This window comes from Chiloscyllium plagiosum, unplaced genomic scaffold (genome assembly GCF_037043375.1).
Source record: "Chiloscyllium plagiosum isolate Xiang-an unplaced genomic scaffold, Cpla_swu_hap1 HiC_scaffold_29, whole genome shotgun sequence".
Classification (NCBI taxonomy): domain Eukaryota; kingdom Metazoa; phylum Chordata; class Chondrichthyes; order Orectolobiformes; family Hemiscylliidae; genus Chiloscyllium; species Chiloscyllium plagiosum.
In genome coordinates this window covers 23,154,743-23,172,512 of record NW_028270167.1, presented here as the reverse complement: position 1 = coordinate 23,172,512, position 17,770 = coordinate 23,154,743, and positions in this window count along the sequence as shown.

The following is a 17,770-nucleotide window of genomic DNA, read 5'->3' as shown; positions in this document are numbered from 1 at the left end:
AGTTCAACATTCAGTATATGAGATCATCCTGAGTAAGCATGTGGACCACATGAAAGCTGTAACCTCACAAATGGAGCAGGAACTTCCAGCAGGTCTGTAAGAACTCACGGGTTCTCCCCATCCACCTCGCGTCAAAGGAACCTCTGAGGATGAGATGGACACTTGCAGCCTTGACACCATTACTGCCCAAAGAAAATGAGTTTCGGCTGAGATACTCCAGTCGCAAGAGGCGAGATACAGTCCAGTACATGCTACCAGAATTTGAGGCAGTGTCAGAAGAATTGGAGCTGTTGTGAAGATGCACCAGGAGAAGCTACAGGAAGAACAATGGGCCTATGTCCCAGCATTTAGAGAGGGAGGGATGAGGAATGGGAATGATGTCGACCAGGTGGATCTCAGAGAATATAGATTTCCAGATTGGGGCTGTTAACCAGGCAGACAGATATAAACAGTAATGTTGGACGCTGCCGCAGGACATAGCGAGCAGGGCAGCGGTAGACGTCCGGTACGTGGCCACCGCCATCCGACGCCTTAAACGGCGGTGCTCGGACCCGACGTAATGCACCAGGTGGAGGATGCTCAGGTGTGTGGTGGGATCCCGTCTGTGCTCACTCCAGCCCGGACGGAATTTCACATTGGCCCCAAGACATTTCACATTGGCCACATTACTTCCCGCGGGAGCCTGTGCCCCACAACCTGAGCCGCCTCCGAAATTTTAATTTTGTTCCCTTTCAGGGGGTAAAAAGGTGGGCCCTGTATAGACTACTGCTGCACACCGTCCACCTCTTCTCCCTCATCCAATGTCTGGACACGCCTTGGCATGCCCATTTGCCACTGGACGGTGAGGATCCCCAGTGGAGGGCTCTCTACGTGGGAGTCCTCCCCCTTTCTCTTCTGGATCTGGGGTGGAGGGTGCTGCACGCAGCGGTCCCCTGCAACCGCAGATTGCAGTGGTTCACGGACTCCTAGCCCAACTGCCTGTTCTGGGCGCTGTTGAATCCGTGGATTACGTGTATATTGGGTGTGGGCATTTGCACCCCCTTTTTGATTTTCTTAAAAACCTTCTCCCCTGCTTTTGGTTGCACTTCAGTCCCACGCTTTGGGCACCCGGTACGGAGGAGGGAGGGCAGGTCTGAAGGCCTCCTCGTGGGTCTGCTCCTGGGCCTGGCCAAACTGGCCATAAACAGGTCCAGGCAGCGTGCCGTGGAGGGAGTCGTTAGGGTTGACTGCCTGCCCCTCTTCTGCGGTTACGTTAGGGCACAGGTGTCCTTGGAGAAGGAGCACGCAGTGTCCACCAACACCCTGGAGTTGTTCAGGGACAGGTGGGCGCCGCAGTGAATAGAGTGCATTATTTCCCCCTCCAACTCTATTTTGATTTAATCCCTGCCCTTCCCTTCACTGTTTGATCACACAGCATTGCCCTTTTGTGAAGGGCACTGCTTGTCACTGGCCACTCGGATGTTTTCCTATCTTCCTGGTGGTAGAAATCGAATAAAGATTCATACACTTTGTGTCTCTCACTGTGTCTCACACCTGCACACACACAACATGGGTGCTGGAGAAAAAATAAGCACTACCACAAAAAAAAGATTAAAAAAAAAGAAAAAAAGGAAAAAAAAAAAGAAAAAATATAAACAGTAATGTCAATGGTTCTGCTCACTCTAGGAGCTGGCACAGTGCTATCTGGGTCAGTGTCATGTACTATGTATGTATAGATAAAGGGTGTCTTGGTAACAAAATGCAAGTTTTTGTGGAGTTATTTCACCAGAGCATGCAGCTAATGACATACTTTGGAGTGTAGTCATTGTTCTAATATAGGAAGTGCTGTAGTCAGTTTGTATGTGACAAGCTCCTGCAAACACCATTGTGATAATGGCCAGTTAATTGGCTTTTTGATTGATTCAAGTTTGGGGATTTCTCAAAAAGTTATATCGGACTTGAAACATTAACTCTGAGTTGTTGTGAGACCTGCTGATTTTCTCCAGCATATTTTGACACTGGAAAAAACTGTTATATGTTTCTCTGAAATAGTGCAATGGGAATATTTTATACCCATTTGAGGGCTGGAGAATGGGGCCTGAAGAAGGGCTTATGCCCGAAACGTTGATTCTCCTGCTCCTTGGATGCTGCCTGACCTGCTGCGCTTTTCCAGCAACACATTTTTCACCACAGTATATAGTCTCAGGCAACAGACAGTACCTCCAACAGCACAGTACACCCTCAGAGTGTCTGTGTAGATTTGTGTTCTTAAGTCCTAGAATGGGACGTGAACATGGAACCTTGTAATACAGAGTCAAAAATGCTAACAACTGTAACACAAGAAACACTTAATGTACTGTTAAAATTTTATAAAAATTTCAATAAACATTATGGGCATAGAAAGGAAATCCTGCTATTTGTTTTAGAAATAAAGAGCTATTACTAGTCATGGAAAGACTGTGTTAGCTCTTCGGGCTCTAATATATGCCAGAACTTAATGATGGCAAAGTAAGGCAATTAAAATAGCCGTGCATTCTTCATGAGCTGCATTCCCCTTGATAAACTCCTCACTTTCTACTCATTATTAATTCTACTCATCTGTTCTGCAAGCATTCAGCCCATCAGTATTTTGAGAAGTCCTACGGGTGAGCTTGACAGCTGGAAACCATAGACTTTCAGTTTTCTCAACCATTTTCCAAACCCCAATGGTTCACAACATGCAGACTACTTCTGACAAGTAAATTTCCAGTTGGATAATATGTGCTGTGGTATGGAGCATAAAAGGGACAACATTAAAAAAACTCAAACAGAAACACAAACACCAGGAGGGTGAACAGGAGGGCAAGCACCATTCTACATCCTAAAAGTAGGGAATACTGACAATAAACACAGCACTCCAACCATTACTCTGTCTAATATCAGCCAATTCAGCTGATGCTATTCCTATATTGTGCCGAGACCTCTGCTGCACTATGTAAGCTCCTGATGCCCAAATTGCATACAGCTGGCTATAACTCAAATTAAGATGCTGGCAGGAAGACATCGCTCAGCTATTCACTGTCTTAATTAGCTGAACCATTTGCAGAGTTGCAGGCTGTATAAATCAGTTGTGTAGGCATTTTGCTTTCCTTCTTTATTTTTCTGTGTCATTCTGATCTTTTTGTGTCCTTTCTCCTTCAGTGTTTGCAGTTTCCATAGTCATTAGATTTTTGAGCATTTCCATTGAGATTGTGGAGTTATTGCAGAATAAATGACAGCAGTGAAAGCTTCCTCCTCAAATATTAGGGCCGCAAAGGTTGTGGCGAAGGAGTGAGGTAATGACACTGACTGGATTGCTATGCAGAGAACTGGCATTGAGTGGAGGGGTTGAATAAATGACCATCTTCTGGAATCTTAATGACTTTATGTGTGTGATTTCAGTGTCAAGAAACACCCACTGGAATTCCTAACCCTGGATTAAGACAAGATCAAAAAGTGGGATCCTGTTTGAGTTCTATTGTTTGTTCTGATAATGGGGAGAAAGTGAGGACTGCAGATGCTGGAGATCAGAGCTGAAAATGTGTTGCTGGAAAAGCGCAGCAGGTCAGGCAGCATCCAAGGAACAGGAGCCCTGAAGAAGGGCTTATGCCCGAAACGTCAATTCCCTTGCTCTGATAATGGCCTTATATCACAACTTAATCCTTGATGCCTTCATATTGTAGGTCCAAAGAAAGCACTTTAAGACAAGACATTTATTTAAAAAAATGTTTGTTGTCTAGTTCATATGCATGCAATACAGCAACAAAAGTAAATGTGAACTGATAGAAACACTGTACTTTGATTTTCAGAAGACAATTGACAAGATGCAGTATCAAAGGTTCCTATGCAAAATAAAAGCCCATGGTGTATGGTATATTAACATGGAGAGAGAATAAACATTTGGCAGATTGAATAAAATGTGAGTAAATGTGAACTTGGTGAAAGTGAGTACTGCAGATGCTAGAGATTTAGAGTCGAGAGTGTGGTGCTGGAAAAGCACAGCAGGTCAGGCAGCAGGAAAATCAACATTTCGGGCAAAAGCCCTTCCTGATGAAGGGCTTTTGCCCCTAAATGTGAACTTGCCCGTTTTGGCAGGAAGAATAGAACAGCAGCATATTATTTAAAAAAGAAGACTGCAGAACTCTGAGGTACAGAAGGATCTGGGTGCCCTGAAACACAAATCTTAAAAAATTAGTTTGCAGGTACGACAAATAATGAGGAAGGTAGATGAAATATTTTTGTTTATGTCAAGGGGAATGGAATATAAAAGTAGGGTTACAAGCAAGATACTTAAAATGGTGGAGACCTGAAATGGACACAGTTGGAGAAACTCAGTAGACCTAATAGCATCAGTGGAGATGAAAACAGAGTCAGTGTTTCATGTCCGATGACGTCTTTGGACCAAGAAGCATCATACTGTACTAACAATGTTAACTCTGCTTCTCTATCCATAACTGCACCACTTCCTGTTTATGCTATAAATGTTGGGATGTTTTGTTCTAGTAGTACAAAGCATTTTCAGAGGTCAAACCTCGAATACAGTAAACAATTTTCATGTCCTTATTTACAAAAGCATGTGAATAAATGTATCAAAAGTAGTTCAGTGAAGGTTCACTCAGCTGATACGAGGGATAGGAGGTGGTGAAATTATGCAAAAGTGTAGCTCATGAGGAGGGGTTGGATGGGCTGGGTCAGTATCACTGAAGTCTAGAAGAATGAAACATATAGTAGGCTGAGGGAATTTGGAATAATGGAAGCTTGAAAGATTGTTCCTCTTGAGAAAGAAACTAAAACTAGGCAACAGTTTAAAAATAAGTGGTCTTACATTTGAGACAGTAACCTGACAAGACAGCAGCACTCAGAAAGCTTGTGATTCCATTTAATCCTGTTGGACAGTAACCTGGTGTCACGTGACTTCTGATTTTGTCCATCCCAGTCTGACGTTGGCACCTCCATATTTAAGACAGTATTGAGGAGGGGGTTTTACTTCTCAGAGGGTTGTGAGCTCTGAAACTTGAGAAGTCTCTTCCCCATAGCATAGTTGAGATGGAATCATGATGTAAAATTAAGGCAGATTTAGATAGATACTTAACTAAGAAGTGAGTCATTAGTTATCGAGGGTAGCCAGGAAGATACAGTTGAAGACACAATCAAGTCAGCCACATTTCATTGAATGACAGAGCAGGCTTGAGGGGCCTATTAATGTAATCCACACATTAGAATATTTGTACGTTGCTTCAAAATAAATTGGAGTGATGTAATGAAAATCACGTATAAAATCTTAGATCTGGAAAACTGTATCTTTTAAATGTCTAAATTGGAACCAAGTAATTCGACTATTGTTTGTAGCTGTAAATATGCTAATGGAAGATTGCATTTGTTCCTTCATTGCTGCAGGGCAATTTGTATTCACACATGTGTAGCAATTACTTTTGTAGCATAATCTATTTTAGACATCTGCATCAGTTGTTGACCCTGAACATTTTAAACATACGCAGTTGAAGTTTAGTTACTTTGTTAATGGATTTCCATAATTATCTGTAAATTGCTTTCTGAGTTTAGTGCCATAAGAAGTATGAAATGCTGAAAATCTTATCACATGGTGTTTGGAAGTAAATCAGTGAGAAACATTTTTTAATGGCTGTACTTTGCATAATGTTTTCTATTCACAGAATTATACCATGGCCATTAACACAAGATAGGAGAAAGTGTAAAGACAAAGCATGGAATGTTACCTTATTAAATATTGAGTAGACTGACTTCCAGATCTGCAATAATTAATGGGAAGATAGTTGGGATGCACTATGTCATATTTCCAATTTTGTAATGTTGAAGTTATATTGATAAATTAATTTCAGGCAGGTAGATCTTTTTCATTAATTTGTGGGATTTGGACAGACTGGTAAGACCAGCATTTGTTAGCTAACCTACTTACTTCAGAGAATTTGTTGGTGAACTGCTACAGTGTTGTAAATTAAGGAGCAATGTCATCTTTAATGAATTTATTGTGCACAGATTGTTTTCTTACTGAGAACAAAAGATCTGAAGAAGAGTCATACTGAACTCAAAACTTAACCATTTCTGTCTCCACTGAGGCTATCAGACTGTGGAGTTTCATGGAATCAGAATCTTACAGCACAGAGAAGGTCCTTTGGCCCACTGAGTTTGCTCCAACAAAATACTACTCTAAATCTATTCTAGTCTGACTTTCCAGTACTTGATGCATAGCGTTGGATGTTATAACACTTCAAGTGCTGATTTGAGTACTTTTTAAAGATGATGAAGCTTCCTATCTCAACTCCCTTCTGAGACAGTGCATTCCAGATTCCCACCAGACATCCTCATATCCCCTCTAAACCTCTTGCCTTTCACCTTAAAATTGTGACCACTTGTTTCTCCAGCACTTTCTGTATTTATGTTCTTTTAGTGTGTGGACACTATATCTTCTTTTCTTATATATAACAGAAGAAATGTGCACTGTACCTTTCAGGCTGCCTTTTAGCTAAACAGGAACATCTTCAGCTCCCATTATCAAAATCTTGGAGGTTACCATTTACCAGAATCTGAACTAGACCTGTCAATTAAATACTGTAGCTTTAAGTACAGGTCAAGGGCTAGGAATTCTGTGACAAGTCACTCATGTCCTGTCTTATCAATTCCTGTCCACTAACAACAAGATACAAGTAAGGAATGCGAAGGGACAGTCTCCACTTGCCTGGATGGGTACGGCTTCAACAATACTCAAGAAGCTTGACTCCATCAGGAAAAAGCAGCCAGTTTGATTGGCATGCCATCCACCAAGTTCAGCATTTACTCCCTTCACCGATTCACAGTGGCAATCATGTGTACCATCTGTAAGATGAACTGCAATAACATGCAAAGGCTCCAAGGACACAACCTCTGCAGCCCAGAAGGATAGCACATGGATGGGAGTACTACCACCACCTGCATGTTTCCCTCCAATATACCAAATCCATCCTGAATTGGATCTTTACCCATGTTTCTTCACTATTGCTGGGTCAAAATCCTTGAACTCCCTTCCTAACAGCATTTTGGGTGTTTTTACATCTCAAAGACCTCGGTGATTTAAGAAAGAAATACACCACCACCTCTTCAGGGAAATCAGGGACAGACAATAAACTCTAAGTCAGTCACTGATGCCCACATCCCATGAACTATTCATAACAAAAACAATCTGACAAGGAGTGTAGAAAAGGTCAGGCCACTTTGTTTGCAAGTATGGTCAAGAAATAATCCTGTAGACCAAGTGCCGAAGAAGCAGCATGAACAGAAACGAGATTAACAGTAGTGGAAGTTTTATTGGTGTACATCCCCCGAATGGTTATATCAAATTCTATATGAGGAGAGCTCCTACAGAAACCCCATTAGCTGTGCCTAGGTATTATAAAAAAAGAGAAAGAGCACATCAGGCATTTCAAAATACTTACAGGATTCCATTTCACTGTGGAAGACATGTGCCATACAGTCACATATCTAAACAGCTAAGGTGAAAGGAGAGAGATTTAAAAAATACATGAGGGGCAAAACTTTTACACAGAGAGTGGTTCAGGTGTGGAATGAACTTCCTCAGGAAGTGGTGGATATGGGCACAATTACAATGTTTAAAAAAACATTTTGATAAGTACATGAACAGGAAAGATTGGAGGGATATGGGCCAGGATCAGGCAGGTGGGACTAGTTTAGTTTGGGATTATGTTTGGCATGGACTGGTTGGACTAAAGGGTCTGTATGACTCTCTAACTCTAAGGTTTCTAGAAAGACCACCAGAAAAGTTGGCAATGGAGTTGTTTTTTTTCAATTTTAGATTAGATTAGATTAGATTACTTACAGTGTGGAAACAGGCCCTTCGGCCCAACAAGTCCACACCGACCCGCCAAAGCGTAACCCACCCAGACCCATTCTCCTACATTTACCCCTTCACCTAACACTACGGGCAATTTAGCATGGCCAATTCACCTAACCCCTGCACATTTTTGGATTGTGGGAGGAAACCGGAGCACCCGGAGGAAACCCACGCAGACACGGGGAGAATGTGCAAACTCCACACAGAGAGTCGCCTGAGGCGGGAATTGAACCCGGGTCTCTGGCGCTGTGAAGCAGCAGTGCTAACCACTGTGCTACCGTGCCGCCCACGGATATTGGGATATTGCATTTAGTACTCGTCAATTATCATTCAAAGTAGGTTGAAGTGGCACGACTTTATTCAACCAAAGGATACTTGGTGATTTGAGCACCACAAAGGGAGAATTTCCTGGAAAAATTAGAATTGGACAATTGATCTTAATTTGTGAATAGAGATTTCAGACAGTCCACTTTGGAGGCCAAAAAGAAAATCAGTGGAAGTAAACTATCAGTGGAATAATGGGAAAACAAGAATTAAGAAGAATATGTGGAGAGGTGTGGAATAACAAAATTCGTATCAATTAATGATGTAATTGATGACATGACACTGCATCAGTAATACCAGAGAAAATACTAGTTTAGAATGAACATATTGTCACAAAGCTAATCCCTTTTTTCCTTAAAGCTGTTCCTTGGCTCAATGTGACCCTGAACTTGATTTTTTTCAGAGAAGCAATAAACCAGGCTGGACTCTGATCAGTCTGGTTTGGTTCAGAGAGGCCTTTTGTTTGTGTGTAAACAGATGAGACTTCAGGCCAAAATGGCCATGCTTTCGAAGTGACCTGTATAAAGAGAGGGGAGTGGTTAGCTCTTCAGCTAGCTGAGCTGATCGAGCTGAGCAGTTTTAGTTCAGTCTTGAACTGGGAAATTCAGCAGGGAGCTGTGTGGAAACTTTCTCTCTTTTCTGCCTTTCAACTTCAATTTGTAAGCATGTGTTCCATCTACTGTATACTGGGTTTTAAAGGGAGTTTGCTTATTAGGACTGTTGAGTATATTCGGAACAGCATAGTCATGTCTAGCTGGATAGGTTGAGTTCTGTAGAGGTTCTTTATTCTGTTCTTTGTGTTTCATTGTGTAGTTTTGTGAATAAATTTGTTGTCTATTTTAAAATCTGTAGTCAATCTAGCTATCCTACTCCAGGTAATTGTCACTGCAGATTTACTGAAACAAATTGCAAGGTTAGGTCAAGGGCTGCCTGCTTAAGAATGTTTTGAGTGGTCTGGCCTAGTCCATAACAATATGAAGAGACAGATCTTAAACACTGCACTGGAGAGCTGTGTTTGATAATCTACTAAATACATATGTAAGTAAAGGAGTGTTACAGGACACAAGGGGTTGATAAGGAGTAAATAGCCTCAGGTACAATGCATGAACAGATAACTAATCTCAATGTGCAGGCAGCAGTTTTGCTTTAAATCATAAGATAAAGTATATATACTGCAGTAACACTGCACAGTAGAGGTGAAGGGAATGAATGTTTAACATGTTGGATCAAATTTCAATGAAAGATTAGTTTAATTTGGGAAACTTGGTCAATGTGAATGAGTTGGACCAAAGGGTCTGTGTCCATGCTGTATGACTCTGACTCTATGACTCTAAGTGAATCAGTTAGAATAGTTAGTCTACCCAAAAGGAGTCAGGAATGGGAGTGATGTTACTTCATATTCCTGTAAAAGTTTTGGAAAAGAGACTTTGGATAGCTCTTTTAAGAATTTGGAAAATTTAAAAACCTTGCAAACTAAATAATATTGATTCTCAATTTCTAACACATTTAAGGGTAATCTCTTGCAATTTATTTTCATGATCACTCAGATTTGCACAAGACTTTGTGAAAGCTGTTTTATTTTCTCCTCAGCTTTCTTCGATGAAGGGGAAAAGTTCTCTGAGTTTTCACTAAACAAAGAAAAACCAAAGAATTGTGAATATTGGAAATCAGAGACAAAAACAGAAATTAATGGGAGAACTCAGCAGGTCTAGTAGCATCTGAAAAGAGAAAGGAGAATTAACATTTTGGGACCAGTGGCCCTTCTTCAGACAATAGTAATGAAACACAGTGTTCTCAAAAAGGATCACTGGACCCAAAATATTAATTCTGCTTTCTCTCTACAGATGTTGCTAGACCTGTTGAATTTCTCCAGCAATTTTTGTTTTTGTTTCTGATTTCAGATTTGCATGAGCAGGGAGGACTTTCATTAGAATGGCAGGGAGGCTAGGTTACCCGGCAGGTGTTGCTGCTCTTTCTGTCAGAGGTGACATTACCTCACTTTGACAGATCTGTCACATGTTTTGGCAACTATTTCTCTGGAAGAAGTTGCTCTTCCCAAATGGCACGCTTCCAGTTAGCCCAGGGTCATCACTATATAATGCGAGTACCTCACTAACTGTCACTGGGAAGGTTCTTGTGAAGTTCCTTCACCACAGCATGCCTTTTTTTTACATGGTGCTGCGTGCATTTAGGTGTACAATGAGTGATGTCTCTTTAACCATACCTATCGAATGACATTGAAGAATTCAGCCACCCCAACACACCAACCTGGAAGTACATTCAAAGCCAACTTCTCAGTTATCTAGGAAAAAAAATCACTTCCAATTCTGGAAAGTTATTGGTCATAACTTTATATCCGGGCCACATGCATTGTCAATTATTGTCTGGAATTTAGCTGCATTTCCTTGTAAATAACAAAGCTTACTTTAATTCTGACTTTATTGAGAATGAGCTCTTATTCTAGCTATTTCATGGAACAAACTTCTGTTGTCAATGGTGGGATGGATTTCTCACCTGCTCTGGAACTTGCTTGCAGATGTTCAAATATTGTTCTCTGTCTCTCAGGGCTGAATGTTATGTTTGTTGGCTAAGCCCGAGTTGCATTGAGTTTTTTGGAGAGCTTTTCGCCTCGAGGCCTAACAAATTCTCTGGCATTATCTTACCAACTTCACCTCTACCCCACTGCATGGCACCTCTCATGTCAGATTTCTGCCCACTTTACCACCTGCTGTTCCTGGAACAACTTGCTACTCAGCAGATATCCGCTGAAACACCGATGTCTTCTGCCCCTTTATCATCTTCAAAAATCTGTTATGCAGCTAGTCACACATTGTCAATATGGTGCTGCTGTGCTTGGTTCCGGACATGTGTTCCAGACAGGCAATACTGTGGACCAGACCAGATCCCCACAAAATATATTAAGAAGGTAGCCTAGACCTTAACTTTTTCTTATTTTAAAGATAAATGTGAAATGCTATGTTCCAGATTCAATTTCGTTGGTCAAACTACTCAATGTTAACCAAAACATGATTTATTCAAACATTATAATTAAAATATGCAAAAGAAAGAGGAACTTGGAATAACTTAACTTGATTGGAAAACTTAACAGAATAATAGAATAACTTAACAGAATAATAATAACTGTTCAATATAATGACATCCCATAACACACCCTTTGGCAAAAGGCAAATTCAGAAAACAGATTGCTTCACAGGCAGCTCTCCAATCCAGGAGGAAAGAACATCAAAAGACAATTTTGAGAGAGAGAGAACTCTAGCTTTCATCTGTAACAAAGAGAGAGCTGTTAGCTTTTCAGAACCCAATAGCTTCTGAAAGCTAACATGATATATTGAGGTTCTGTGAGAGCTTGACCACACCTATTCAGTCTGCTTCTACTATTTCAACCTTAAACAAAACCCTTGGCCTTACAAACTCCTTACTTTACTGGCTTTCTAACTAGACAGCTCTCTACCTCTCTCTTCAAACCTCTCTTTAAGATAGAACAGAACAAAATAACCTCTATAACCATAGTATCATAACAACAGAGAGGACAAAATTGGTTCTCCATTTTGTGGATAGTGACCTGAAGGCCCTGCTTGACAGCGTGGTGCTGATGCTAGGCTTCCTTCATGCAGCACCTACAGTAGAGGACATGACACCAGACCATGCCAACCTGGTCCAAGGTCACTATCTGGGTAAAGCAGTCTCAGCCATCAGAATGAATGCACAGCATTGTATGAAGAAGGCCAATGTTCTTTCACATTCCACCAGCACGTTTCTATTTCTCTGTGATACCTCATACTCACTCTATCTCTGCAACTGTCCCACCTCCCGACAAGGCCTATGCTTTTCTCACTCACTATTGCTTGCAACATCTTTTCCATTCATTCCAATCCCCTGATATCATTAACCCTGAATCCCCTCGGTGTTGCCTCAACACTTGATCAGGACACATATACAAAAGTAACAACTCTGCCAGCCACTTTCATTTTATGTAATGCCCACACAATTCTCTCTTTCCAGCCCATAGACGACATAAGAAGTCAGTTTGGGTGGTGGGCTGACAGTCTTTCAGCTCCTGCCTCTTTGTGAGGAAGCAGCAAACTGAGTCTGCCAAGTACCTTCTCCAGTTTCCTTTTCTTGTCAAGTTTTCTCAGTGTCTAGCTTGCTTGATGGGAGGCTGAATATTATTAAGATGAGCTGTGTGGTTAAAAAAGGCATTTAACAAGTGTTACTCTACATTGATTGACATTTTGCAACTGCCGAGTGAGAATCTTGCCATGCTACAGTACTTGCAAAAAGCCTGTAAGATAGAACAAGATGATCTCAATGTCAAAAAGATCTTGCTGTCACCCAATTCACCTTAGTTCATGTCAATCAGTTCTTCATAAATTCTACTCTTAATTTCTGCCTACTTATTCATATTTTTATATCTAGGTAAACATTTGGTTTCGAAAATGATAAGAATATATTGAAACAACGCTTTGAGATCCAAAAAGCTTCATGTACTATTGTTGTGGGGCAGGAAGGGGTGGGTGCGAAGGATAGATTTATAGGTTGGGTTGTATATGATATGTGGAAAGATTTGATGATTCTTATCACATTGCACCATGTTATGTTCTTAAATTATATCAGTAGTTGTTTCAAATGTACCCTGCAGTCTTGCTAGAGGAAAAACCTGAGGGGAACATGGAAAGAATTGTGAGCAACAAGTTAGCTCTTTTATAAGTCCTCCTGTTTAGAGATCTAAATCCTTCATTGCTACAGAACAGTGGTTACATGATGAGTTTCTTTGATGATTCAAAGTTCAATTTTTCAGAAGGCTGAATTAATTCTTCTATTGATGAACTGTGTGGAGAAGTTAATCTGTTGAAGAATACTGATTGATGATAAACTTATTTAGAGGAGTCAAACCAGCTTTGATATTACCCCATTAAAATGTCAAGAGGAAAGAGGATATTCAAATCAGGCATCTCTGCGGAAAGGACAAGGCTAGATAATTATAGACTTAACATGTCACTGCTGGTATCTCTGTCATGCATTTTTTTCTTCTACTTCATGTGACAAATGAGCACTGCTTAGCAATTCTGATTATGGAAAAATGACATTTAAAATGCTCCTGGAAGCTCTGAAGCAGAAATGTTTTTCTAAAGTCTCATCTGCTCATGACAAAGTCGTAGTGCAAATTAATTTATGTGATGTTATAAATGTGAATGTCTCCTTCCTTGCTTTTGGGAAACCATAAAATTCATTATGAGCCATCACCCAAAATTCAGTTCCTTGGACTTTAATGGAATGGAATAGCAATCAGATGTATAACAGGACACCCATGCAATACCAATTATCCACCAAATTGCCCTAGTCGAATTTCACTGTTACTGCTTCAGATATGAAAAGTAGATTCCTGAAACTGAATGAGTGTAAACTAACCAGTTAATACACGCCGTCAGTAATTGAATGTAGTTTGTGAAAACCTAAAATGAGAATCAAAATCTGAATGATGTGTTAACAAAATTACTCAGTTCTGCATTCTTATTGTTGTTCATATGAAATGAAGCCATGAAAATGTTTTTGTAACATCTTGATTCCTGGAAACAATTGAAAATAAATGAAAACATATAGAAATGATTGATCCATTGCACTTTCCAAATGATTGATAAGGTTGTTCAATGATCTGTGTCTAAATCTGCAGTTCTATTTCACATGGTTGTCTGAGCATGATGTCTTTATGGGTCACAGAGTACATTTAATGGAACTTCAGGAGCTAGATAAAGTATCAATTCATCTTTATATTAATTTACCCGTATCTCAAATTGCTTGTCCCAACAGATCTTGGTGTCCTAATTCACAATTTGTTTACTGTTAAAGCATTACCCCTGACACCTGCCCTTCTGAGATGCTCTCTTTCGAAAGATATATACATGTATATGAATGTGATTAGGAATAAAATTAGTTATTTACAGACAGTAAACTGAACTCTGTTTGCCATATATTTATAAACACTTCAGGTAATGTCAATTTTTGTTGACATTAGTGACCTGTTCTTCCATAATGCGCTGTGACCTGATGTGTGCTAAAGAGGGAAATTCTGCACTCTGGAAATGCAGCCTCACTGCTGGAAATATAACCAGTGAGTAGGAAATTGCACACATACATTTCTTGATTCATTGACATTCTCTTGTTTTAAGGTGTTTTGGAGTTTTGTTGGGGAGGATTTTAATTGTGGGCGGCACGGTGCACAGTGGTTAGCACTGCTGCCTCACAGCGCCAGAGACCCGGGTTCAATTCCCGCCTCAGGCGACTGACTGTGTGGAGTTTGCACGTTCTCCCCGTGTCTGCGTGGGTTTCCTCCGGGTGCTCCGGTTTCCTCCCACAGTCCAAAGATGTGCAGGGTCAGGTGAATTGGCCATACTAAATTGCCCATAGTGTTAGGTAAGGGGTAAATGTAGGGGTATGGGTGGGTTTCGCTTCGGCGGGTCGGTGTGGACTTGTTGGGCCGAAGGGCCTGTTTCCACACTGTAATCTAATCTAATCTAATCTAATTAAACAGAAAATGAGGAGTGTGCAGGTAGTTGCTTGTTCATTTGTCATATTTTCTATGATAAATCCATTGTACGGAAATGACCATTAACTTAAGGACAAGAAGCTTGCTCTCATCAACTGCCACATTTAATATGAAATATTTGTGCAGGATATATGTATGAGCAGAGATTGCATATCACATTGAAAAGAAGCATATGATTGGAAACAATTCAACAAGGCTCCTTTCGCAAAGTCTTCTAAAGTCCTCAAGCTAGAAAAATAAGGACAGTGCACATATAGTAGAAGGAACACAACCACTTTCCAAGCTCCAATCTATGGAAATTTAGAAATATAGCACTATTCCTTTCAAATTCCTGGAACTCCCCACCTAATAGCTATTTGGGTTTAATGTCACACAAATTGCAATTGTTCAAGAAAGCAGTTTGCTACCTTCTCAAAGGCAAATAAGGGCGGGGAAAAGTGCTGGCATTGCAGTGATTTCCACATCTCATGAACAAAAAAGAAAAATATGCAAGAGGTATGTCCTGTGCAAAATTTGCAACTATCCTAACATATTTTCTCTTTGCTTGCACGGTGGCCCAGTAGTTAGCACTGGTGCCTCACAACGCTAGGGTCACAGGTTCGATTCCAGCCTTGGGCTACTGTCTGTGTGGTGTTTGTACGTTCTCCCCTTGTCTCCATGGGTTTCCTCCGGGTGCTCCGGTTTCCTCCCACAGTCCAAAGACATGCAGGTCAGGTGAATTGGCCATGTTAAAATTGCCTGTAGCATTAGGTGCATTAGTCAGAGGGAAATGGGACTGGGTGGGTTACTCTTCGGAGGGTCGGTGTGGACTTGTTGGGCCGAAGGGCCTGTTTCCACACTGTAGGGAATCTAATCTTAAAGAATAGATGTCTGATTTACAATGATAAAATAGTGAACCACTATGGTACAAAGGCTTTTAAGTAAACATCAGTGCTAATTATTGCTTGCTCCTGGTTGTCTGATTTTGGTTGAGAACCAATGGATTTAGGCCATTAACAACAGTCAATTAACTTAAGCATTATGCTTATTTTACAGCTGAGACTCTGTAAACAATCAGTGGACAATATGTCAAGAGCAAACAAACATGGAATTATGATTCTAAATGTCAGGAAGAGTCAGCCTCACATTCAACTGCATTAATGCATTATCGAGGAATATGATTGAGATTTATCCTCAAAGTCTTTAAGAAAGAAATTGTTGTTATAATGGTGGGATGGCATAACTATTATTCTGGAAGACTGAACACAAATGGCTTGATGATTACTTTTTTGAGCATTTGTGATGTTTAATGTGACAAATTACCAGTAGGTTAGATTTGAACCTAGGTTGGACCTTTCTTCCTCAGCAGCTTGATAAAAATCCAACATTAGTAATATTTATTGAATAATATCTCTGAAGATTGTTGAGAGTTTGGCTAAGGATGAAAGGCTCTGAAATAAAAAAAAATTAGAGCTGTGATGCAAATCCATTGTTTGAACATTACAGCGATAAAACCATATTACCAACCAGGTAAACAAAGGTCACAGAATTATTTCAATTTTTCAAGAGTTCTGTGCAAACTTTAAAAGTCCATATGTTGCTCTTCAAACAGTAAAATCATAGAATTCTCATAGTGCGGCTACAGGCCATTCCAACCATCAAGTCCACACTGACCCTCTGAACAGCATCCCCACCAGACCCACCCTCTCATCTACTGCATTCCCCAGGGCAAATCCACCTCATTAACACATCCCTGGACACTATGGGCAATCTAACAGTATATATTAAGTCCCATCAGCTTTTGCAACCTTCCTGCACGGCTACTAAAATTGCAGTGGGACAAGTGCATAGGTAAAATAAATGGTGCCCATGGCATGATCCCCAATTTGCAGCTCCCAAAGCCAACTGGCAACCTACCGCTTGGTATGGGGGTGGGGAAGTTGTAAAATTCAACATATTTGTAGAAATTGTAAACATTTATATATTCTCCAAAGAACAGATTGGCAATTTTAAAGATTCTATATTGATTTGTCTTTTTATTTGAGAGGAATATTGTAGTAGTTTGGTTTAAGGAAGCACAGGAGAATGCGGTGAATAAGATGGAACATGAACTTTAGGGAGATTTTAGGAAGTATAGAATAGGATCAATGGTTGATATGTGTACTGCAAATGGATGTACAAGATTATCCAATCTGTTGCCACGGCATAGTTTTACCACAGCTTACCATTAATGATCACTACATGTGAGTCTAGCATCAATTAAGTCTAATCTATTAATTTATACTTTGAAGTTACCTTAAAAACAGTTTATCAAATACATTTTCTAATTTCATTGCTGCAGTTCAGAAGACAAGAAAAGTCACCCTTATGTACTTATTATCTACAATTACTTATTAACTTTTGCTTCTTTTCTTACACCTTTTCTCTCCTGCAACTCCCTGTTTGAAACATTATGGTCAAGTTCCAATTTTTCTTAAAGGTCTGTACAGCCCCAACTAAAGGCACAAATTGTACTCTCAGAGATTGTGATTAGGTTGCTTTGTATGTATTCTAACCATCCAAACAATTGATTACATCTTTCTTTTTTATTGTAATCATGATATTACCTTTCCCCAAGAACATCATTTTGAGAGTGCTGCCAGGATTCCTCTTGGTCCCCTCTATGTTCTTCCTCTTGGTCAGATCATCCAAAAATGTTGCAAGCAGGCAATTTAAACCTGCCAGGTAGTAATCACATGGGATACAGTGAAATGATTAACTTCTGTCTCAATCGATATTACTTATCTTTGACTGAATATTAGTGAGGGTGTTAAATCAGTGTTGCTTCAGATCTTGGAGGAGAAAGTGAGGGCTGCAGATGCTGGAGATCAGAGCTGAAAATGTGTTGCTGGAAAAGCGCAGCGGGTCATGCAGCATCCAAGGAACAGGAGAATCGACGTTTCGGGATTCCTGAAGAAGGGCTTATGCCCGAAACGTCAATTCTCCTGCTCCTTGGATGCTGTCTGACCTGCTGCGCTTTTCCAGCAACACATTTTCAGCTC